We start from the raw sequence: 14,999 nt of genomic DNA, 5'->3' as shown, positions 1-14,999 counted from the left end.
TTCCTTTAGATAAGTCTGGCTATGGGTTTATCAATTTTATTAATTCTTCAAAGAACCAGCTCCTGGTTTTATTGATCCATTCTGCTGTTTTTGTTTGTTTCTATATCATTTATTTCTGCTCCAATCTTTTATTTCCCTTCTCCTGCTGGCTTTAGGCTTCATTTTTTGTTCTTTTTCTAGCTCCTTTTGGTGTAAGGTTAGGTTGCATATTTGAGATTTTTCTTGCTTCTTGAGGTAGGCCTGTATTGCTATGTAGTTCCCTCTTATGACCATTTTTGTTGCATCCCAATTGTTTTGAACCATTGTGTTTTCATTATCATTTGCTTCCATGTTTTTTTTTTTTTTTTTACTTCTTTGGTTTCCTGGTTGGCCCATTAATTATTTAGTAACATGTTGTTTAACCTCCATGTGTTTGTGGTCTTTCCAAATGTTTTCTTGTAGTTGACTTTAAGTTTTATGGAGTTGTGGGCAGAAAATATGCATGTATGATCTCAATCTTTTTGTACTTCTTGAGGCCTAATATATATGTGATCTGTTCTGGAGAATTTCCCATGTGCACTTGAAAAGAATGTATATTCTGCTGTTTTAGGATGAAATGTTCTGAATATATCTGTTAATTCCATCTGGTCCAGTGTGTTGTACAAAGCCATTGTTTCCTTGTTGATTTTCTGCTTAGATGATCTGTCCATTGCTGTAAGTGGGGTGTTAAATCCCCTGCGATTATTGTATCATTTATCAGTGAGTTCCTTTATGTTTGTTATTAATTGATTTATATATTTGGGTGCTTTCAAGTTAGAGGCATAAATATTTACAATCATTAGATCTTCTTGTCAGATAGCCCCTTTATTATGATGCAGTGCCCTTCTTCATTTCTTATTATTGTCTTTGGTTTAAAATCTAGTTTGTGTGATACAGATATGACTACTCTGGCTTTCTTTTGATGTTGTTAGCATGATAAATGGTTCTCCAACCCCTCACAATCTGCGGGTGTCTTTAGGTCTAAACTGGGTTTCTTGTAGGCAGCATATAGATCGGTCTTGTTTTTTGTTTTTGTGTGTGTGTGTGTTTAATCCATTCTGATACCATATGTCTTTTGGCTGGAGCATTTAGTCCATTCACTTTCAGAGTAAGTATTGATAGATATGAATTTAGTGCCATTTTATTACCTGTTTTCTCATTGTTTCTGGAGATTTTCTCTGCTCCTTTCTAGTCTCTGTCACTTTTGGTTTCTCTCCCATTCAGAGTCCCCTTTAATGTTTCTTACAGGGCTGGTGTAGTGGTCATGAACTCCTTTAGGTTCTGTTTTTTTGGAAAACTCTTTTTTTTTTTTTAAGATTTTATTTATTATTCTGAATGACAGCCTTACTGGATAGAATATTCTTGACTGCGTATTTTTTCCCATTCAGCATGTTGAATATATACTGCCACTTTCTTCTAGCCTGTCAAGTTTCTGTGGAGAGATCTAATGCTAATCTTACTTGTTTTTTCCTTTTAAGTTGGGGACTTCTTTTCTCTTGCTGACTTCAGGATTTTTTTCTTTATCTCCATATTTTGCAAATTTAACTATGTTATGTCTTGGTGTTCGCCTGCTTTTGTTGATTTTGATGGGCATTCTCTGTGCCTCCTGGATTTGAATATGTTTCCTTCTCCACATTAGGAAACTTTTCAGCTATAAATTTCCTCAAATAAACCTTCTGTCCCTTTTTCCCCTCTTTTCTTCTTCTGCGACTCCTATGATACAAATGTTATTACACTTATGGAGTCGCTGAGTTCCCTAAGTCTACATTCGTGATCTAATATTTTTCCTTCCTTCTTCTTTTCAGCTTATTTTCTCTTATTTTATCTTCTATATCACTTATTCATTCCTCTGTAATGTGTTCATCACATCCAGTCAGTTTCGCATCTGGGTCATAACATTTTTTGTTTTGGCCTGACTTTCAGGTCTTTTATCTCTGTAGTAAGAGACTCCCTGGTGTCTTCTGTGCTTCTCTCAAACCCAGCTAGTATCCTTATGATTGTTGTTTAAAATTCTGGATCAAACATATTACTTATATCTGTTCAGTTATATTCCTGGCTGTGACCTTTTCTTGTTTTTTCTTTTGGGTGAATTCCTCCATTTTGGCATTCTGTCTAGGTCTCTGTTTTATTCTTTGTGTTTTGAAAACCTATTGTGTTTCCTGCTCCTGAGAATAATGGCTTTATAGAGAGGTCATATACTGTCCAGAGCCTGGCACTTCAGGAAGTGTCTTTGGTGTATGGTGTGGGCACTCTGCTGCTGTGTTTTGGCTACTCTTTTTTTCAGCTCAGTCCTCTGCAAGTTTCTCCTTGCCTGCAGTGGGGACCTGGGCCAGAGTGTGGTGATTTTTAACTAGGTGCACTCCAGTCTGTTTGCTAAGAAAGACCTGATGCTATTTCCACTAGAGCCGAAGCTTTGCGGAACTCTGTCAGTAGGTGGTGCATGTGGGGGGAGTTGTTCTGGTCTTCTCGGGGAGGGGCCTACTGCTCTGGTTCTCAGCCACACTTGCCTGAGAAACTCAGCACCTGCAGAACTCAGGAGAGTAGGTCTTAGTGTAAGCTCTTTAGGCTGCCACTGTTGGCACTGTGCTGCTTACTGAAGTTAGTTTATGCAGAAGGGAGGGGAAGAAAAATAGCACCAGCCCCCTCCCTCATCCCCGGAGAGGGGAGTTTGTGTGCACTGCTGTCCAGGAAGCACTCCCAGAAGAGTGAACAGTCTTATCTCATGTGTCCCAGGTGTCCCTCAGTTCCCTGCCTTCACCCAGTCTGTCTCCAGGCTGTCTGTCCATCCAGCAACACAGTGCACCTGTGTTCTATCCAAGGCTGGCTGGTTGAGTTTTAAAACTCCAAACTTTGAGGACCTGGCTTGGAATGGACCTGTGCTGATTTTCTGGGGGAGAGTCTTGTGCTGAGACTGATGCAGGTTTATCCCAGAAGGGCGGTTCACACCTAAGCACTGGGGCATCAAGTTTGAAGTAAAGCACAGCAGAAAAGATGGTGTCCAGGTTAGCCATCTTTAGCAAGTGTCTCTGCTCTTATGCTAAGGGACTAAGGGAGGGTCATGCCACCTGCCAGTTCTTTTGTCCCAAGAATGGCAGTGCCACCTCTCCCAGATGTGCTCCAAGAAGAGGGGGATATCTCACCCAGTGCATACCAGGGGATCCTCAGATGACTCCATCTGCTCCTGGCCTTCTTCCCTCCTTCTCCACAGGAATAGTTGCAGCGCCCTTAGGGCTCCACATCAGCCATGCTGCAGACCTCCTAAACTCCAGTCTTTGAGCCCTGCTAGTTATAAAAACTCGTGAAAATCAGCCCCCCTTATTGGCTTTGGGGAAGAGTTTTCCTTGTGTGATCTTCTGTATGCTCCTCTCTCTCTCTCTTGCTCTTTCTCTGTGACCAGAGCTCCCTCCCCTCTACAGTACCCATGATCTGTTTCTCCCCCAAATCATGTCTCCACACCTCCTACCTTCTGTGATGTAGCCTGTTCTCTCCCTCTGGTTGTGCAGTTTGTTCTGTCAGTCTTTCAATTGATTTCTTTGGTGTTCAGAATGATTTGGTATTTATCTAGCTATGTTTGTAGGACCAGGCAAGCCTAGCTTGCTCCACCATCTTAGCTCCTCCCAATTTAGGTTACTTTTTTAGATGTGGGTGATAATGTCAGTTTGAGAAAGCCATACATATAATGTGCATACTTTGGAAATAATTCCATGAAGTTTTATTATGAAGGTTAAGTTTGGTATCATTTCCTCTTTCTTCTACAGTTCTGATAGGTAATTACCATTTGTAAGTATTTTGTCTATTGTGTTTCAGCTGACAAAATTTCTAGAGAAATATATCTACTATCAATCTCTCCTTAAAAATAATATCCATGAGCAGTTCATTCTGTACAAGTATGGAAGATTAAAGCTTACCAGAAAATTATACTGATTTTTTAATAGTCTCAAACATGTTTCCATAATTTATTTTATAGTATAAGTCTGCAACAGGTGCTAGAGATCATGTATCTCGAGCTTCTCAAGGCCTTCTGTTTTTACTGGCAGATGTACAACATTTGGTAGATATTAATAAAAAAAATCATGTATCATAAAGGGATGGATATCATCCAAATTTAGCACAGCTCAAGTTAGACTGTTGGTGGGAGCTCTCCAAATATATTTTTGGCAGTGAGCTAAATGTTAAGTGAGAAAAAATGAATGAAAATGATTGAATATTATGTTTGCACACAATTTGTCCTAAAAACTGTGTATTTATAGAATTATGAAACCTAAATGTATCATTTATTTTAGTCCCCCATCTCATATATTCTTAAAATATATATTACATAATGACAACTGTATCTTTTGCTTTTGAGTGTTTCTAAGGCTACAAATAATCATCTTTGTGCTGGCAATTTTAATTTCACGACACTTTGCCCTGTACCTGTAGTTAACTCTTTGAGTACCAATTGTAACATTTATTCCTCCAGAAAGGATTTTTCCTTCTCCTCTCTTAGAGGTATTGCCCACTATCAATATGCGACTACCTTAAAATACATATTCAGCAGGTTTTTCTAGCCAAGTATGTGGTATGATTTGACAGTGTGTAATTAGAGATTTTCCGCAGTAGCTTTTTCTTTTACTTCTCCCATTCAGCTAAGGCTGAGAGAGACATGGATCCCCACTATCTTCTAAACCACCCTAAACCACCTAAACCAGTTACTATCACCCTAAACCACCCTAAATCACCTAAATGGTATTTTTTTCTATTTCACCTGCCCAGGAAGCTGAATTTTTCTGAGAAATCTACAATCAAATTTCCTGCCTACAGAACTCCCCAATAGCATTTCCTAGTTCCCTTATAATCAAAGCTACCTGGCCCAAGGGTAAAAGCTGACTTTCCTGCTCACTGGCCTGTATGAATTTCCTCTATCTCATAGTATGTATCCTCTGAGAATTTCTGTTAATTTCCTGAAGAGCCAGCCAAGTATTAAAAAAATAAATAAATAAAAATATTTCTTCCTTCATTTAACAACCTTGTACTCAAAGACTTTTAGATGTTCTTAACTGGGAAGTTATTTGTGGTTGTCTTATTTAAAAATACATCTAAAACAGCTTTTTCCCATCTTTGTCCATTCAGAGAGAAAACAAATATGAGGGGAAAGAGTGGTGTAACACCTTGCAACCTGAAAAATGTTCTGACCATAGGTAATTCAAGGTAGGTTAGGTCAGAAATTATCTCAATTGTGATATCAGTGTAGGGGGTTTAAATTCTAAATTCTTTAATAGGTAACCATGTCTGAAAGATAAGCTTTGGGTTAGAATATCCCACTGAAGTACAAGAATGTTCACTTGATGAATAGGTCATATAAATGAGAACTACACTAAGAGCAAAACACAGTCACCACTTTTTAGCTATAGATATGGAAAAGGAAATAAAATATTACCCAAGTTGATATTCATTAGAGGCAAGAGGAATCCGAATATAAGATTCTAGCTAGGATGATGAAAACTTATAAAATATAAAACAACACTGAAATAAGAGCATTATCCAGATAAAATAGAGGGATAGAATATCTAAATACTCATCTGCTGTGGGATACTGAAAACTAGTTTGTAGAAGTGGTATGCATCACACAAACTTAAAAGTAGATGTATCCAGAAATAGTTATGACTTATTGGTATACGCTACAAGCTATGGAAAGTATATAAAGGTAAATAAAGATATATATATATATAAGGTTCAGTAATGATGTGAAAATAATTCTCTCTCATACACATACAGTATGTAACAATAAAAGTAAAAAAAAAAAAATGTTCTCAACTGGCCAAAATAATGTTAAATTCATATGGGAGAGCAAACAAAAGAAAATAACCAAGGCAGATTTAAAAAGTGCACTACCATGGGGCACCTGGGTGGCACAGCGGTTAAGCGCCTGCCTTCGGCTCAGGGCGTGATCCCGGCGTTATGGGATCGAGCCCCACATCAGGCTCCTCCACTATGAGCCTGCTTCTTCCTCTCCCACTCCCCCTGCTTGTGTTCCCTCTCTCGCTGGCTATCTCTGTTAAATAAATAAATAAAATCTTAAAAAAAAAAAAAAAGTGCACTACCAGATATTAAAACATATTGTAAAGGCACAGTGATTAAAATTTTGATAGATATAAAATGATCAATGGGCTGGATTAATGGAATATATAAAACTTAAAATATCTTTATTAAACTTTTTATCATATTTCTATAATTTCTAAGTGATGTGAAATATTTTTCTATAGCTTAGTTTCATAAATGAAATAGTGGACTATTTATTTGGCATAGAATCATAAATATGTTTTCTAACATTAATTTATGGCTCATTAAATAATCATTTAATACAAATGTTGACATATACTCTCTTTGAATTAAATACTAGGGTCAGCCTTATTTAGATGATGCATACATCCGGATAGATATTAACTTTTATTTATTTTATTTTATTTTTATTTTTTAAAAATTATTTATTTATTTGACAGAGAGAGTGAGAGAGAGCAAGCACACAAGCAGGGGAGCAGCAGAGGGAGAGGGAGAAGCAAGCTCTCCACTGAACAGGGAGCCCAATGTGGGGCTGGATCTGAGGACTCTGGGATCATGACCTGAGCCAAAGGCAGACGCTTTAACCAACTGAGCCACCCAGGCACCCCATATATTAACTTTTAAAGTTTATTCTGGGCTAAGAGATTTTTCCTCAATAAACATAGGATGAAGTCTACATACCGAAAATGAGATAAGTAAATTGGTAGAAAGTCAGAGAGAATGGAATGTTGGGGAGGGTATTGGCAAAAATATTTCATAGTGGCCAGGCATATATGAGCCCTGAGTTTCAGTCCCAAATATGTGTTTATTACTACTTCTGTTATTCTGGTATTCCTCATGTCATTTTCCATTAGTTATAGTAGATAAGTTTTCTGAATGCTAGGGAGTGTAGGTGCTTAATAAATACCAACTTTCATTTTCTCTCCTTTCGTCTGTATATTTCTTTCCTCATCACCCCTCACGACATCCAGAACACTCTGAGAAGTCACCATATTCTAAATTCAAGTTTTCATATTTACAAGTTTAGGTTCTCAGGTTCTTTAGTTCTAAGAGTCTAATATATAGCTAATTCATAGTGATTTTTCAATGAAATAATAGTGGCCTTCCCCCCAGAAAAGTAGATTTTAAGTTTTTCTTCCTGGTATCAGGACACTTTGAAAATATTTCTCCTCTTTCTCCTCATGGAGAATATAAAATAATAAGCAGTAACTCAGAGGGTCTAAACAAAGGCTGCTGCCTTCTGTTGAATATAGCATTTATTTGTTATAGGATCCAGGCGACACTGCCAGTCTCGGACTTCTGCTTAGGGTCTTAACTTAATACAGGTTCTCAGGTTCACCCTCCTAAACGTAGAAAAAGCCCCAGGCTTAGTTTCCAGATACCAGTGCTAGTATCATCATTTGTGTTAGGAAATCATGGCTTTTATAAAGCTTACTGTTCATTGTATCAATTATTATTAGGTTCTGCTGCAGAACAGAAAAATTAAAATGTCAGTGACATTAATGAGAGAGAATTTTTTTTTATCATGTAAATGTCCAGGTAGAGAGTCAAAGACTGGCATTGCTCTCTGATATCTCAGAGACCTGAGTCCTTGTACCCTTTTGATCTGCTGTATGTGGTCTTTACCTTAGGTCTCCTGGTGCTTCCCTCTGCAAATTATAGCACAGGGAGGAAGACGAACAGTATAGGGGGACAATATCTCTTGACAGTCCCTACACTTGACCACATGGTACTTTTTGTTATAATTCATTGATCAAACTTAGTCATGTAGCTAAATCTACCTCAAAATAAACCTGAGTAATAGTCACTTTGACCTGTGCCCATCTAAACATTTTGGGCTCCTATTACTGTAAAATGAGAAAATGGAAGTTAGGAGTAAGCCCACTTTGCCACACTCATGATTGGTGTAAGCAGACTATGTTTGTTACAGTTGCTGCTGCTGTTGTTTCCTCTTATTTTCTGTGAGCACAGGGATATTTTAAAAGACATGTTTATCATGTACCTAGTATCTGTTGGTATAAAGGTCAAAATCCTTTCAAATTATTTAGTCGGCTATATGGAGGGGAACAGAAAACAAAATTTTTCCGGAGCGTATTAGTACTATTGATTAGTATATGGATTTCCTTCACATTCAGCCAAATCATAGCTATATGCTTTAGATTTTTGCTTTGAGGGGGGAAAACAGCCCCTGATGACTGTTAAGGCATGGTGTTTTCTTGTGGAACAATAAATTAATATTAGACAAGGCTACTCTGAGACCAGGATGAGGCCAAACCAAAACAATAGCAGTCTATAATCATGTTTCAGCAAAGACAGAAACAAGAACATTGTCAAGCAACAAAAAAGACCCAAATTCTCCCTCTCCCACATAATGTGGCTGCTCCTTTTCTCTGAATACAATTTTAGCTTCTTTGCAACTTCCCAAAATTATTAACTTACCTAATTCTATAATCACCTCTTTTTTTCTGACAGTATCCAATTCGGAACCAAACTATGCTTTCTTGAACTCTCTCCAAATCACTAAACAAAAATCCAAACCCTATAAGGAACCTGTCCTAAACCCTTGGGTGTTGTTGTTGTTGTTATTTCAATTCAATTAGCCAACATATAGTACATCGTTTGTTTCAGATGTAGTGTTGAGTGAATCATCAGTCATGTATAACACCCAGTGTCCTAAAGCCTTGTAGTGAGACTTCCTGTACTCATCCCCACCCCATCTTCTGCTTGCTCCCTTGTTTTAGGGAGCCTATAAAATCACCTTTGCTTAACTGTAATGTGTTCTCTTCTCTTTGACTGGAGGAGTGTCAGCGTATATTTGTAATTTGGGGGCACCAAGGCCAGTAAGTTTTATTTATTTTGATAGCTACTATGATCCATAAGGCATGGGTTTCTCAGTTTATTTCACACAAGTAATTGATTTCTAATATTTTTCTGAGGGTCTGTTTCTATTGTCTTTTTACTTTTGGTTGATTTTTGGTCCTTTTATGAGTGTTTATTTGTGAGTAAATTATTTGCATCATGTATGAAAACCTGTAGAGATAATATTACATTTGGTACTGTCTTGTCTCTGTCTATAGGTTTACTTTTGCTTCTTGAAGGCTGTTTGGCTACAAGCAGAGTTGTTAATACAATATATAATTGACCTCATTAGTAAGTGCCTGAAATCCAAAGCAAATAGCAAACAAGAAAGCAAAACAAAATTACTTTCACCTTTTCTTTCATTTGTGTGGGAGGACCTATTGGTCCTTATAGAAAATTTTGCCTCCCTTTAAAAATGGAGGCTTATAACAAATAATAAGTAATACATAAAATATTCATGAAAACATAAAACAATGTACCTTCCCCAAATGTACTTTGAGGAATTTTTTGAAAGGTGAGGCAAAGATATTTTAGATGTTTACAGTTGAGTTGGGTTAAGAATATTATAGTCATTAAATAGGTTGAATGTATAGACCAGCAGGTAAAATATAAGGCAGGACAAATTGAACCAGAATATGTGATCACAAGTTATTGGAGTAATTTTGATCAGGAGATCAAGAGGAAGGGCTAACAAAGTCACAAAATAGCCTCTATAAAAAAAACCCAAAAACACACATTAAAGAGGCTTTTGTAAAGATATTTCTCATAACAATGAAAAAAGAAGTCTGGCTGTGGACAAAGTGGATGTGGGGGTCCAAAGAAAATTACCAAATACCGAAGTAGTCATTGAAAGGTGTGGGAAGAGCTATTGGAAGTGGATGATTGCGGGAGGGTGGGGGGAACACACACATGGTAATTTTGGGGTTTATGATAGCAGTGAATAGCTGATAACTGCAATTCTATGAAGACTTTGTAGTGCCGTCCCATACCATAAACACAATCAGGGGCTGCATAGGAAGTGACATGACAAATTTCATCTCAACAGTGCAAGCAGGTACTAAGTATAGGGTTTGTTGTTTGTCACAGCAGGGAATGGAGTTGAAGATAGTTCTGCCAAGACTTACTCATTATAGTGATGGTCACTCTTGAGATTAATCTAAAAGCTATTTTTAAAGGATCCTATTCTTATAGTGAAGAGATTTGCTTTCTGTTTCCTGAAACCAAGAACATTTTTGTTGATTCTTTTTTTCTGTTTACTTTTTCTAACTGGTGTCATTTGACAATCCTGAGTCAGTCAAATAAAATAATAGCATTTTAAGACAATGCGTATGCATGTATATAGTGCCCACATGGCTATGACTTAATAGTTTTATTACATGTACATATGAATATGAATGTGTATGCATAGTATGTAGGTTGAGTATGTATATATTTGTGTATGTATGTGTAATCTTACAAAGTGTACAACAGCTTCCCTCCCAAAAAGGATTTAGCCCCAAATTTGAGACTGAGGAACTGCATAGATAAACCACTGCTCATAAAAAATCGTAACTGAATATTATTTCTTTCTTCCTATAGTTTTAGCCGGTATATCAGGCAACAAATACTAATTGAGTGCCTGCAGTATAACATGCATTGTCCTTTAAAATGAAGATAGAACCAGGACTACCCCAGTTCAAACATCAACTCTTTGCGGATTATGCCATGTTTGCCACCATCTTTCAAAATATGTTGGTAATAATTAAATCTATGATAATTCTGATATTAATGTCACTCCTTGGAAGAGTGAAATACATAACTTGTAAAACTATATGAAGAAGCCCTGATAGGAGGAGTGACTCATGCCAGCTTTTCCAGGACATTCCCAGTTTTAGCACTGAAAACCCTGCTTCCAGGGAAACTCAGTCCCAGGCAAATCAGGATGGTTGGTCACCTGACTGAGAAGAGTGGTAAACAACATACGTAAAGCTCCTACCTTTAAAAACCTTATATTTAAGTTTTCAAAAACAGAAAACAAAATATAAGTAAACATATAAAACACATTCTTCCATGTACAGTTAAATGATTTATGAAGCGAAAAAGAATGAAATTAAGGATGACTCAAGATTTTAATGATAGCAACAGAAAGTGAGATTAAGAAAAGAAACAAATAATAATTCAATTAATTAAAAGCCTAAACTCTAGTGCCTCAGTTAGCCTTGATAAAGAACAAAGTGCATCAGAAAAGCACTCAAGACACCTGAATTCTGTTAGCAGAATTGTTAGTTATTAGCTGTGTGATCCTAAATAAAGCACTTAACTTTTTTGAGCCGGAAATTTTTCACCTGCTAGTTAAGGAATATGGGCAATTTAATCTCTGTGGTTCCTTCTAGGCCTAAATTCTGGAATAGAACCTTTCCCATCAAGATTTAAATTACTTTACTTTGTCCTCAGACATAATAGACATCATGTCACCTATTTCTGTCTAGTTGCTACTCAAACAGTTAAGAAGTAGAAAATAATTGGCCTTTCTGCCTTTTGTACAATGTTTATTGTTTCATCAGAAGTTATATGGTGAACAGTAATTTATTGTTGTGTCACATTGTACCTGCTGGGGAAGGATAGCAGCTAATAATGGAGCTGTTTACAGCAAAATGCATTTGTACAAAAGAATTTGCCTTCTGTGTGAAGCTGATGAGGTATTTTGAGCTAGTTCATTTCCTCCTCATGACTTAAAAAGACTTTACACTTACTGGGCAATCATTTAAAAGCAAAGTGAAGTTTATAGTTTTATATCCCTTGTGGGCATATATAAAGGGGACAAAGAGTTTCTCAATGGTGGAATATTGAGAACCACTTCAGAGTGCAGTCATCATAAACAATTATCTCCCCAGTGCACTGTTCTTCCAGGGCTCTTTTCGCTATACAGACTTACTAAACTCATGCACCTTAGAATCCAATCATCTAGTTTAGAACTATCTCCATTGCTTACTAGTTATGACACTGTGAACAGGATAATTATCCCTTTTTTATTAAACAGTGATAATATTTCCTATATTATAGAGTTGTTTGTGTTTAAGTATGATAATACAGATAAAGTGCTGAGTACGGTACTTGAAACATACTAACTGCCCAATAAATATTTGCTAGAACTATGATTATTTTAAAATACAAAATGAGTCCTGTGGGACAGGTTAATAATAAAGCAATGTCTTACCGTTTGACATTACTGAGCAATCTTTTAATGTACCAAAGCCACTTTTGACTGTTTTACCAATTTCATGGTGGTAAGTTAGAGCTTGGATTTCAGCTACTTGAGATCAGAGCTGTAAGCGTGCCATAGATGCACATAATGACATAATTATTTTTAGTTGAAGAAAGTGCATACCATCAAACATTAAGTAGACACTGGAGCCATGAAATATGTGAACATTAGATATGTGTTTAACCTAAATAATTGACATGAAGTATAAAATAGGGCTTAATCAATTGTAGAAAGAGAATATTGACTATCATGGATTGTAAGTAAAATCAATTCTTTTTCTCTTTACTGTTTTAATTGTGAAAGCAATCAAATTGTTTACATTTCAAAAAAGAAAATTATTTTACACAGAAGAAAGCAGTTGATATGAAACATGAGAAAGTCTTCAAAACTGAACTCAAGAACAGTATCTTGAAATTTATGAGCTTTTCTTTATCTAAAATTGAAAATTTTTGTTTTATAGACAAAAAAAGGATTAAACACAAATAACTCTAATGAAATTTGTAGTACAGAGCAGAAAGTACTCAAATTGCTTTATGTTTTATTTTGCTTATTGATAGGTACAGAAGAAAGTGAAATTTTAAAGATTTAATATCTGATTTTGCTATTTGAAAAGGTTTATCTCCCTATGTGCAATTCACATGGTATAATGACATCATCTTCTGAGTCTTCAAACTATCACTAACCTTTTCACTTTTAACAATACGAGGATAACAGTGCATTTGTATCATATTTCTATTCCAAGAAGCAAGGTATTTTCTGATCACAACAGTGCCTCACGTCCAGGAGATATATAGAATATTTTTTTGAAAATAGATTACTATAGGTCTTAGTACAATAGTGAATTTGAACTAACAAAGAAAGATAGCATAGAAAAATGCAAAACGAAACAGATTAAAACAAAAACTTCCTGTGGTAAATAATTAAAATTTTTATATTGTTATAGTTTTTCTCTATATTAATACTAACAGAAAAGCCTAAAGCTTATTCTCCTTATTTTTCTGATTCTTAGAAATGTCTAGCTTTAAAAAAAAAAAAAAAATTTCCAGCTTTCTGCTCTCCCTCTACTGAAGCATGTATTAATTAGCATTTTCACTATTTAAAAAATGTTATATCCCTTGGTATATTATCCATGGTATATTATTCTTAGTTGCCACTAAAAGAAAAGTTATCACCATGTATAAGGAGACTAAGTGGTTTTCAAGGAAAGAAAAGTTTTATTCCTTTAGTGCTATCAAGTTTTAAAGGATTTTCATTTCTTCTCAATAAAATCTTAGACAAAGCTCATCTCTGTACACATATGAATATCTCTTTGTGATTATTCTTGGATTTTTGGTTTCCTTTACATTATGTATTTGTTGGGGGCAGTTAGATTTTTGTCAGTTGTGCTTTTAATTTAGTACCAAGGGTACTGTCAAACATAGAAACCAACTAAAGAATCAAATGACTGAGGTGGGACCTGAAAAAGTAAAAAGCTAATATACAAGTATAAGTAATCATAAGATAATGTTGATAACTGAGGTTTATCTATTTATCTATTCTTTTAACTACAGTAACAAAGGTAAAGAAAGGAAGGAGTCAGGGGCGCCTGGGTGGCACAGTGGTTAAGCATCTGCCTTCGGCTCAGGGTGTGATCCCGGCGATCTGGGATCGAGCCCCACATCAGGCTCTTCTGCTATGGGCCTGCTTCTTCCTCTCCCACTCCCCCTGCTTGTGTTCCCTCTCTCGCTGGCTGTCTCTATCTCTGTCAAATAAATAAAATCTTTAAAAAAAAAAAAAAAAGAAAGGAAGGAGTCAACTCTGTCCTTAAAAGTATTTCAGCTTGGCACATGTTTTATTAATAGCTAAAGCAAACAGATGTATCAAGAAGATCTTTATATTCCACATAAACATATATATTTATTTTATATGTATTATATATCTAAATATTTTTATTTTTATGCTTAGGTATGAAATAGATAAAATACTTACATTTTAAATTATATCAATATATTTTAACATACAGTAATTATTATTAATATCTGGACAATATTATGAATTGCATCTAATCTTTAAATTTTCTTTTTATATTATTTTTTTAAGATTTTATTTATTTGAGAGTGAGCAAGAGAGAGAGTAAGAGTTAGGGAGGAGGGGCAGAGGGAGAGAGAGAAGCAGACTCTTGTCTGCTTGAGCTGGGAGCCCAACATGGGGCTTGATCCCAGGACCCTGGGATCGTGACCTGAGCCAAAGGCAGATGCTTAACTGACTGAGCCACCCAGGTGCCCCTAACCTTCAAGTTTTAATAAGGATATCATTGAGGCTCAAAAACATCAAACCTTTCTTTCAAAAGCATATAATTAGTGACAGTCTCTAAGCCATATAATATCATTAATTCATCAGTTTCTCTTAAATTTTTGAGTGTATAGTCTTTTGAGAAGGTAGTTTCTTCTCAGCATCTCTACAGTCTAGAAGATTTTGTACATCAGGGCTTAATTTCTATTGTTTGGAATACCAAAGGGATACTTTCTATTTGTAATATAAATTACATGATAATATTTGTGCTTTTTAAGAGCATACTCCCACCCTTTATGAAATGTCAATATCTTCCCACAGGAGATGAAGCCATAGAAGCTCATGAATCCTCTTCTCTTTCCTTGGACGACTTTATTCTATTACTCTCTGTCAGTGAAAAGTCATCTTTTTTAAATGGTCATTAACTAAAGAGTTTTGAAGTATCTCATGTGTGGGGGTTATCCTGTGTTTACTTTGTTTTGAAGGTGGTAGTGCATAACAGTCTTATGAATCTTGTTATAATGACTCATAAGTAGCTGTGTTTGAATGAAAACTGGTATTTCAT

The sequence above is a fragment of the Ursus maritimus genome, unplaced genomic scaffold (assembly GCF_017311325.1).
Source record: "Ursus maritimus isolate PB19 unplaced genomic scaffold, ASM1731132v1 scaffold_21, whole genome shotgun sequence".
NCBI classification, from domain to species: domain Eukaryota; kingdom Metazoa; phylum Chordata; class Mammalia; order Carnivora; family Ursidae; genus Ursus; species Ursus maritimus.
This window is presented reverse-complemented; position numbering follows the sequence as displayed.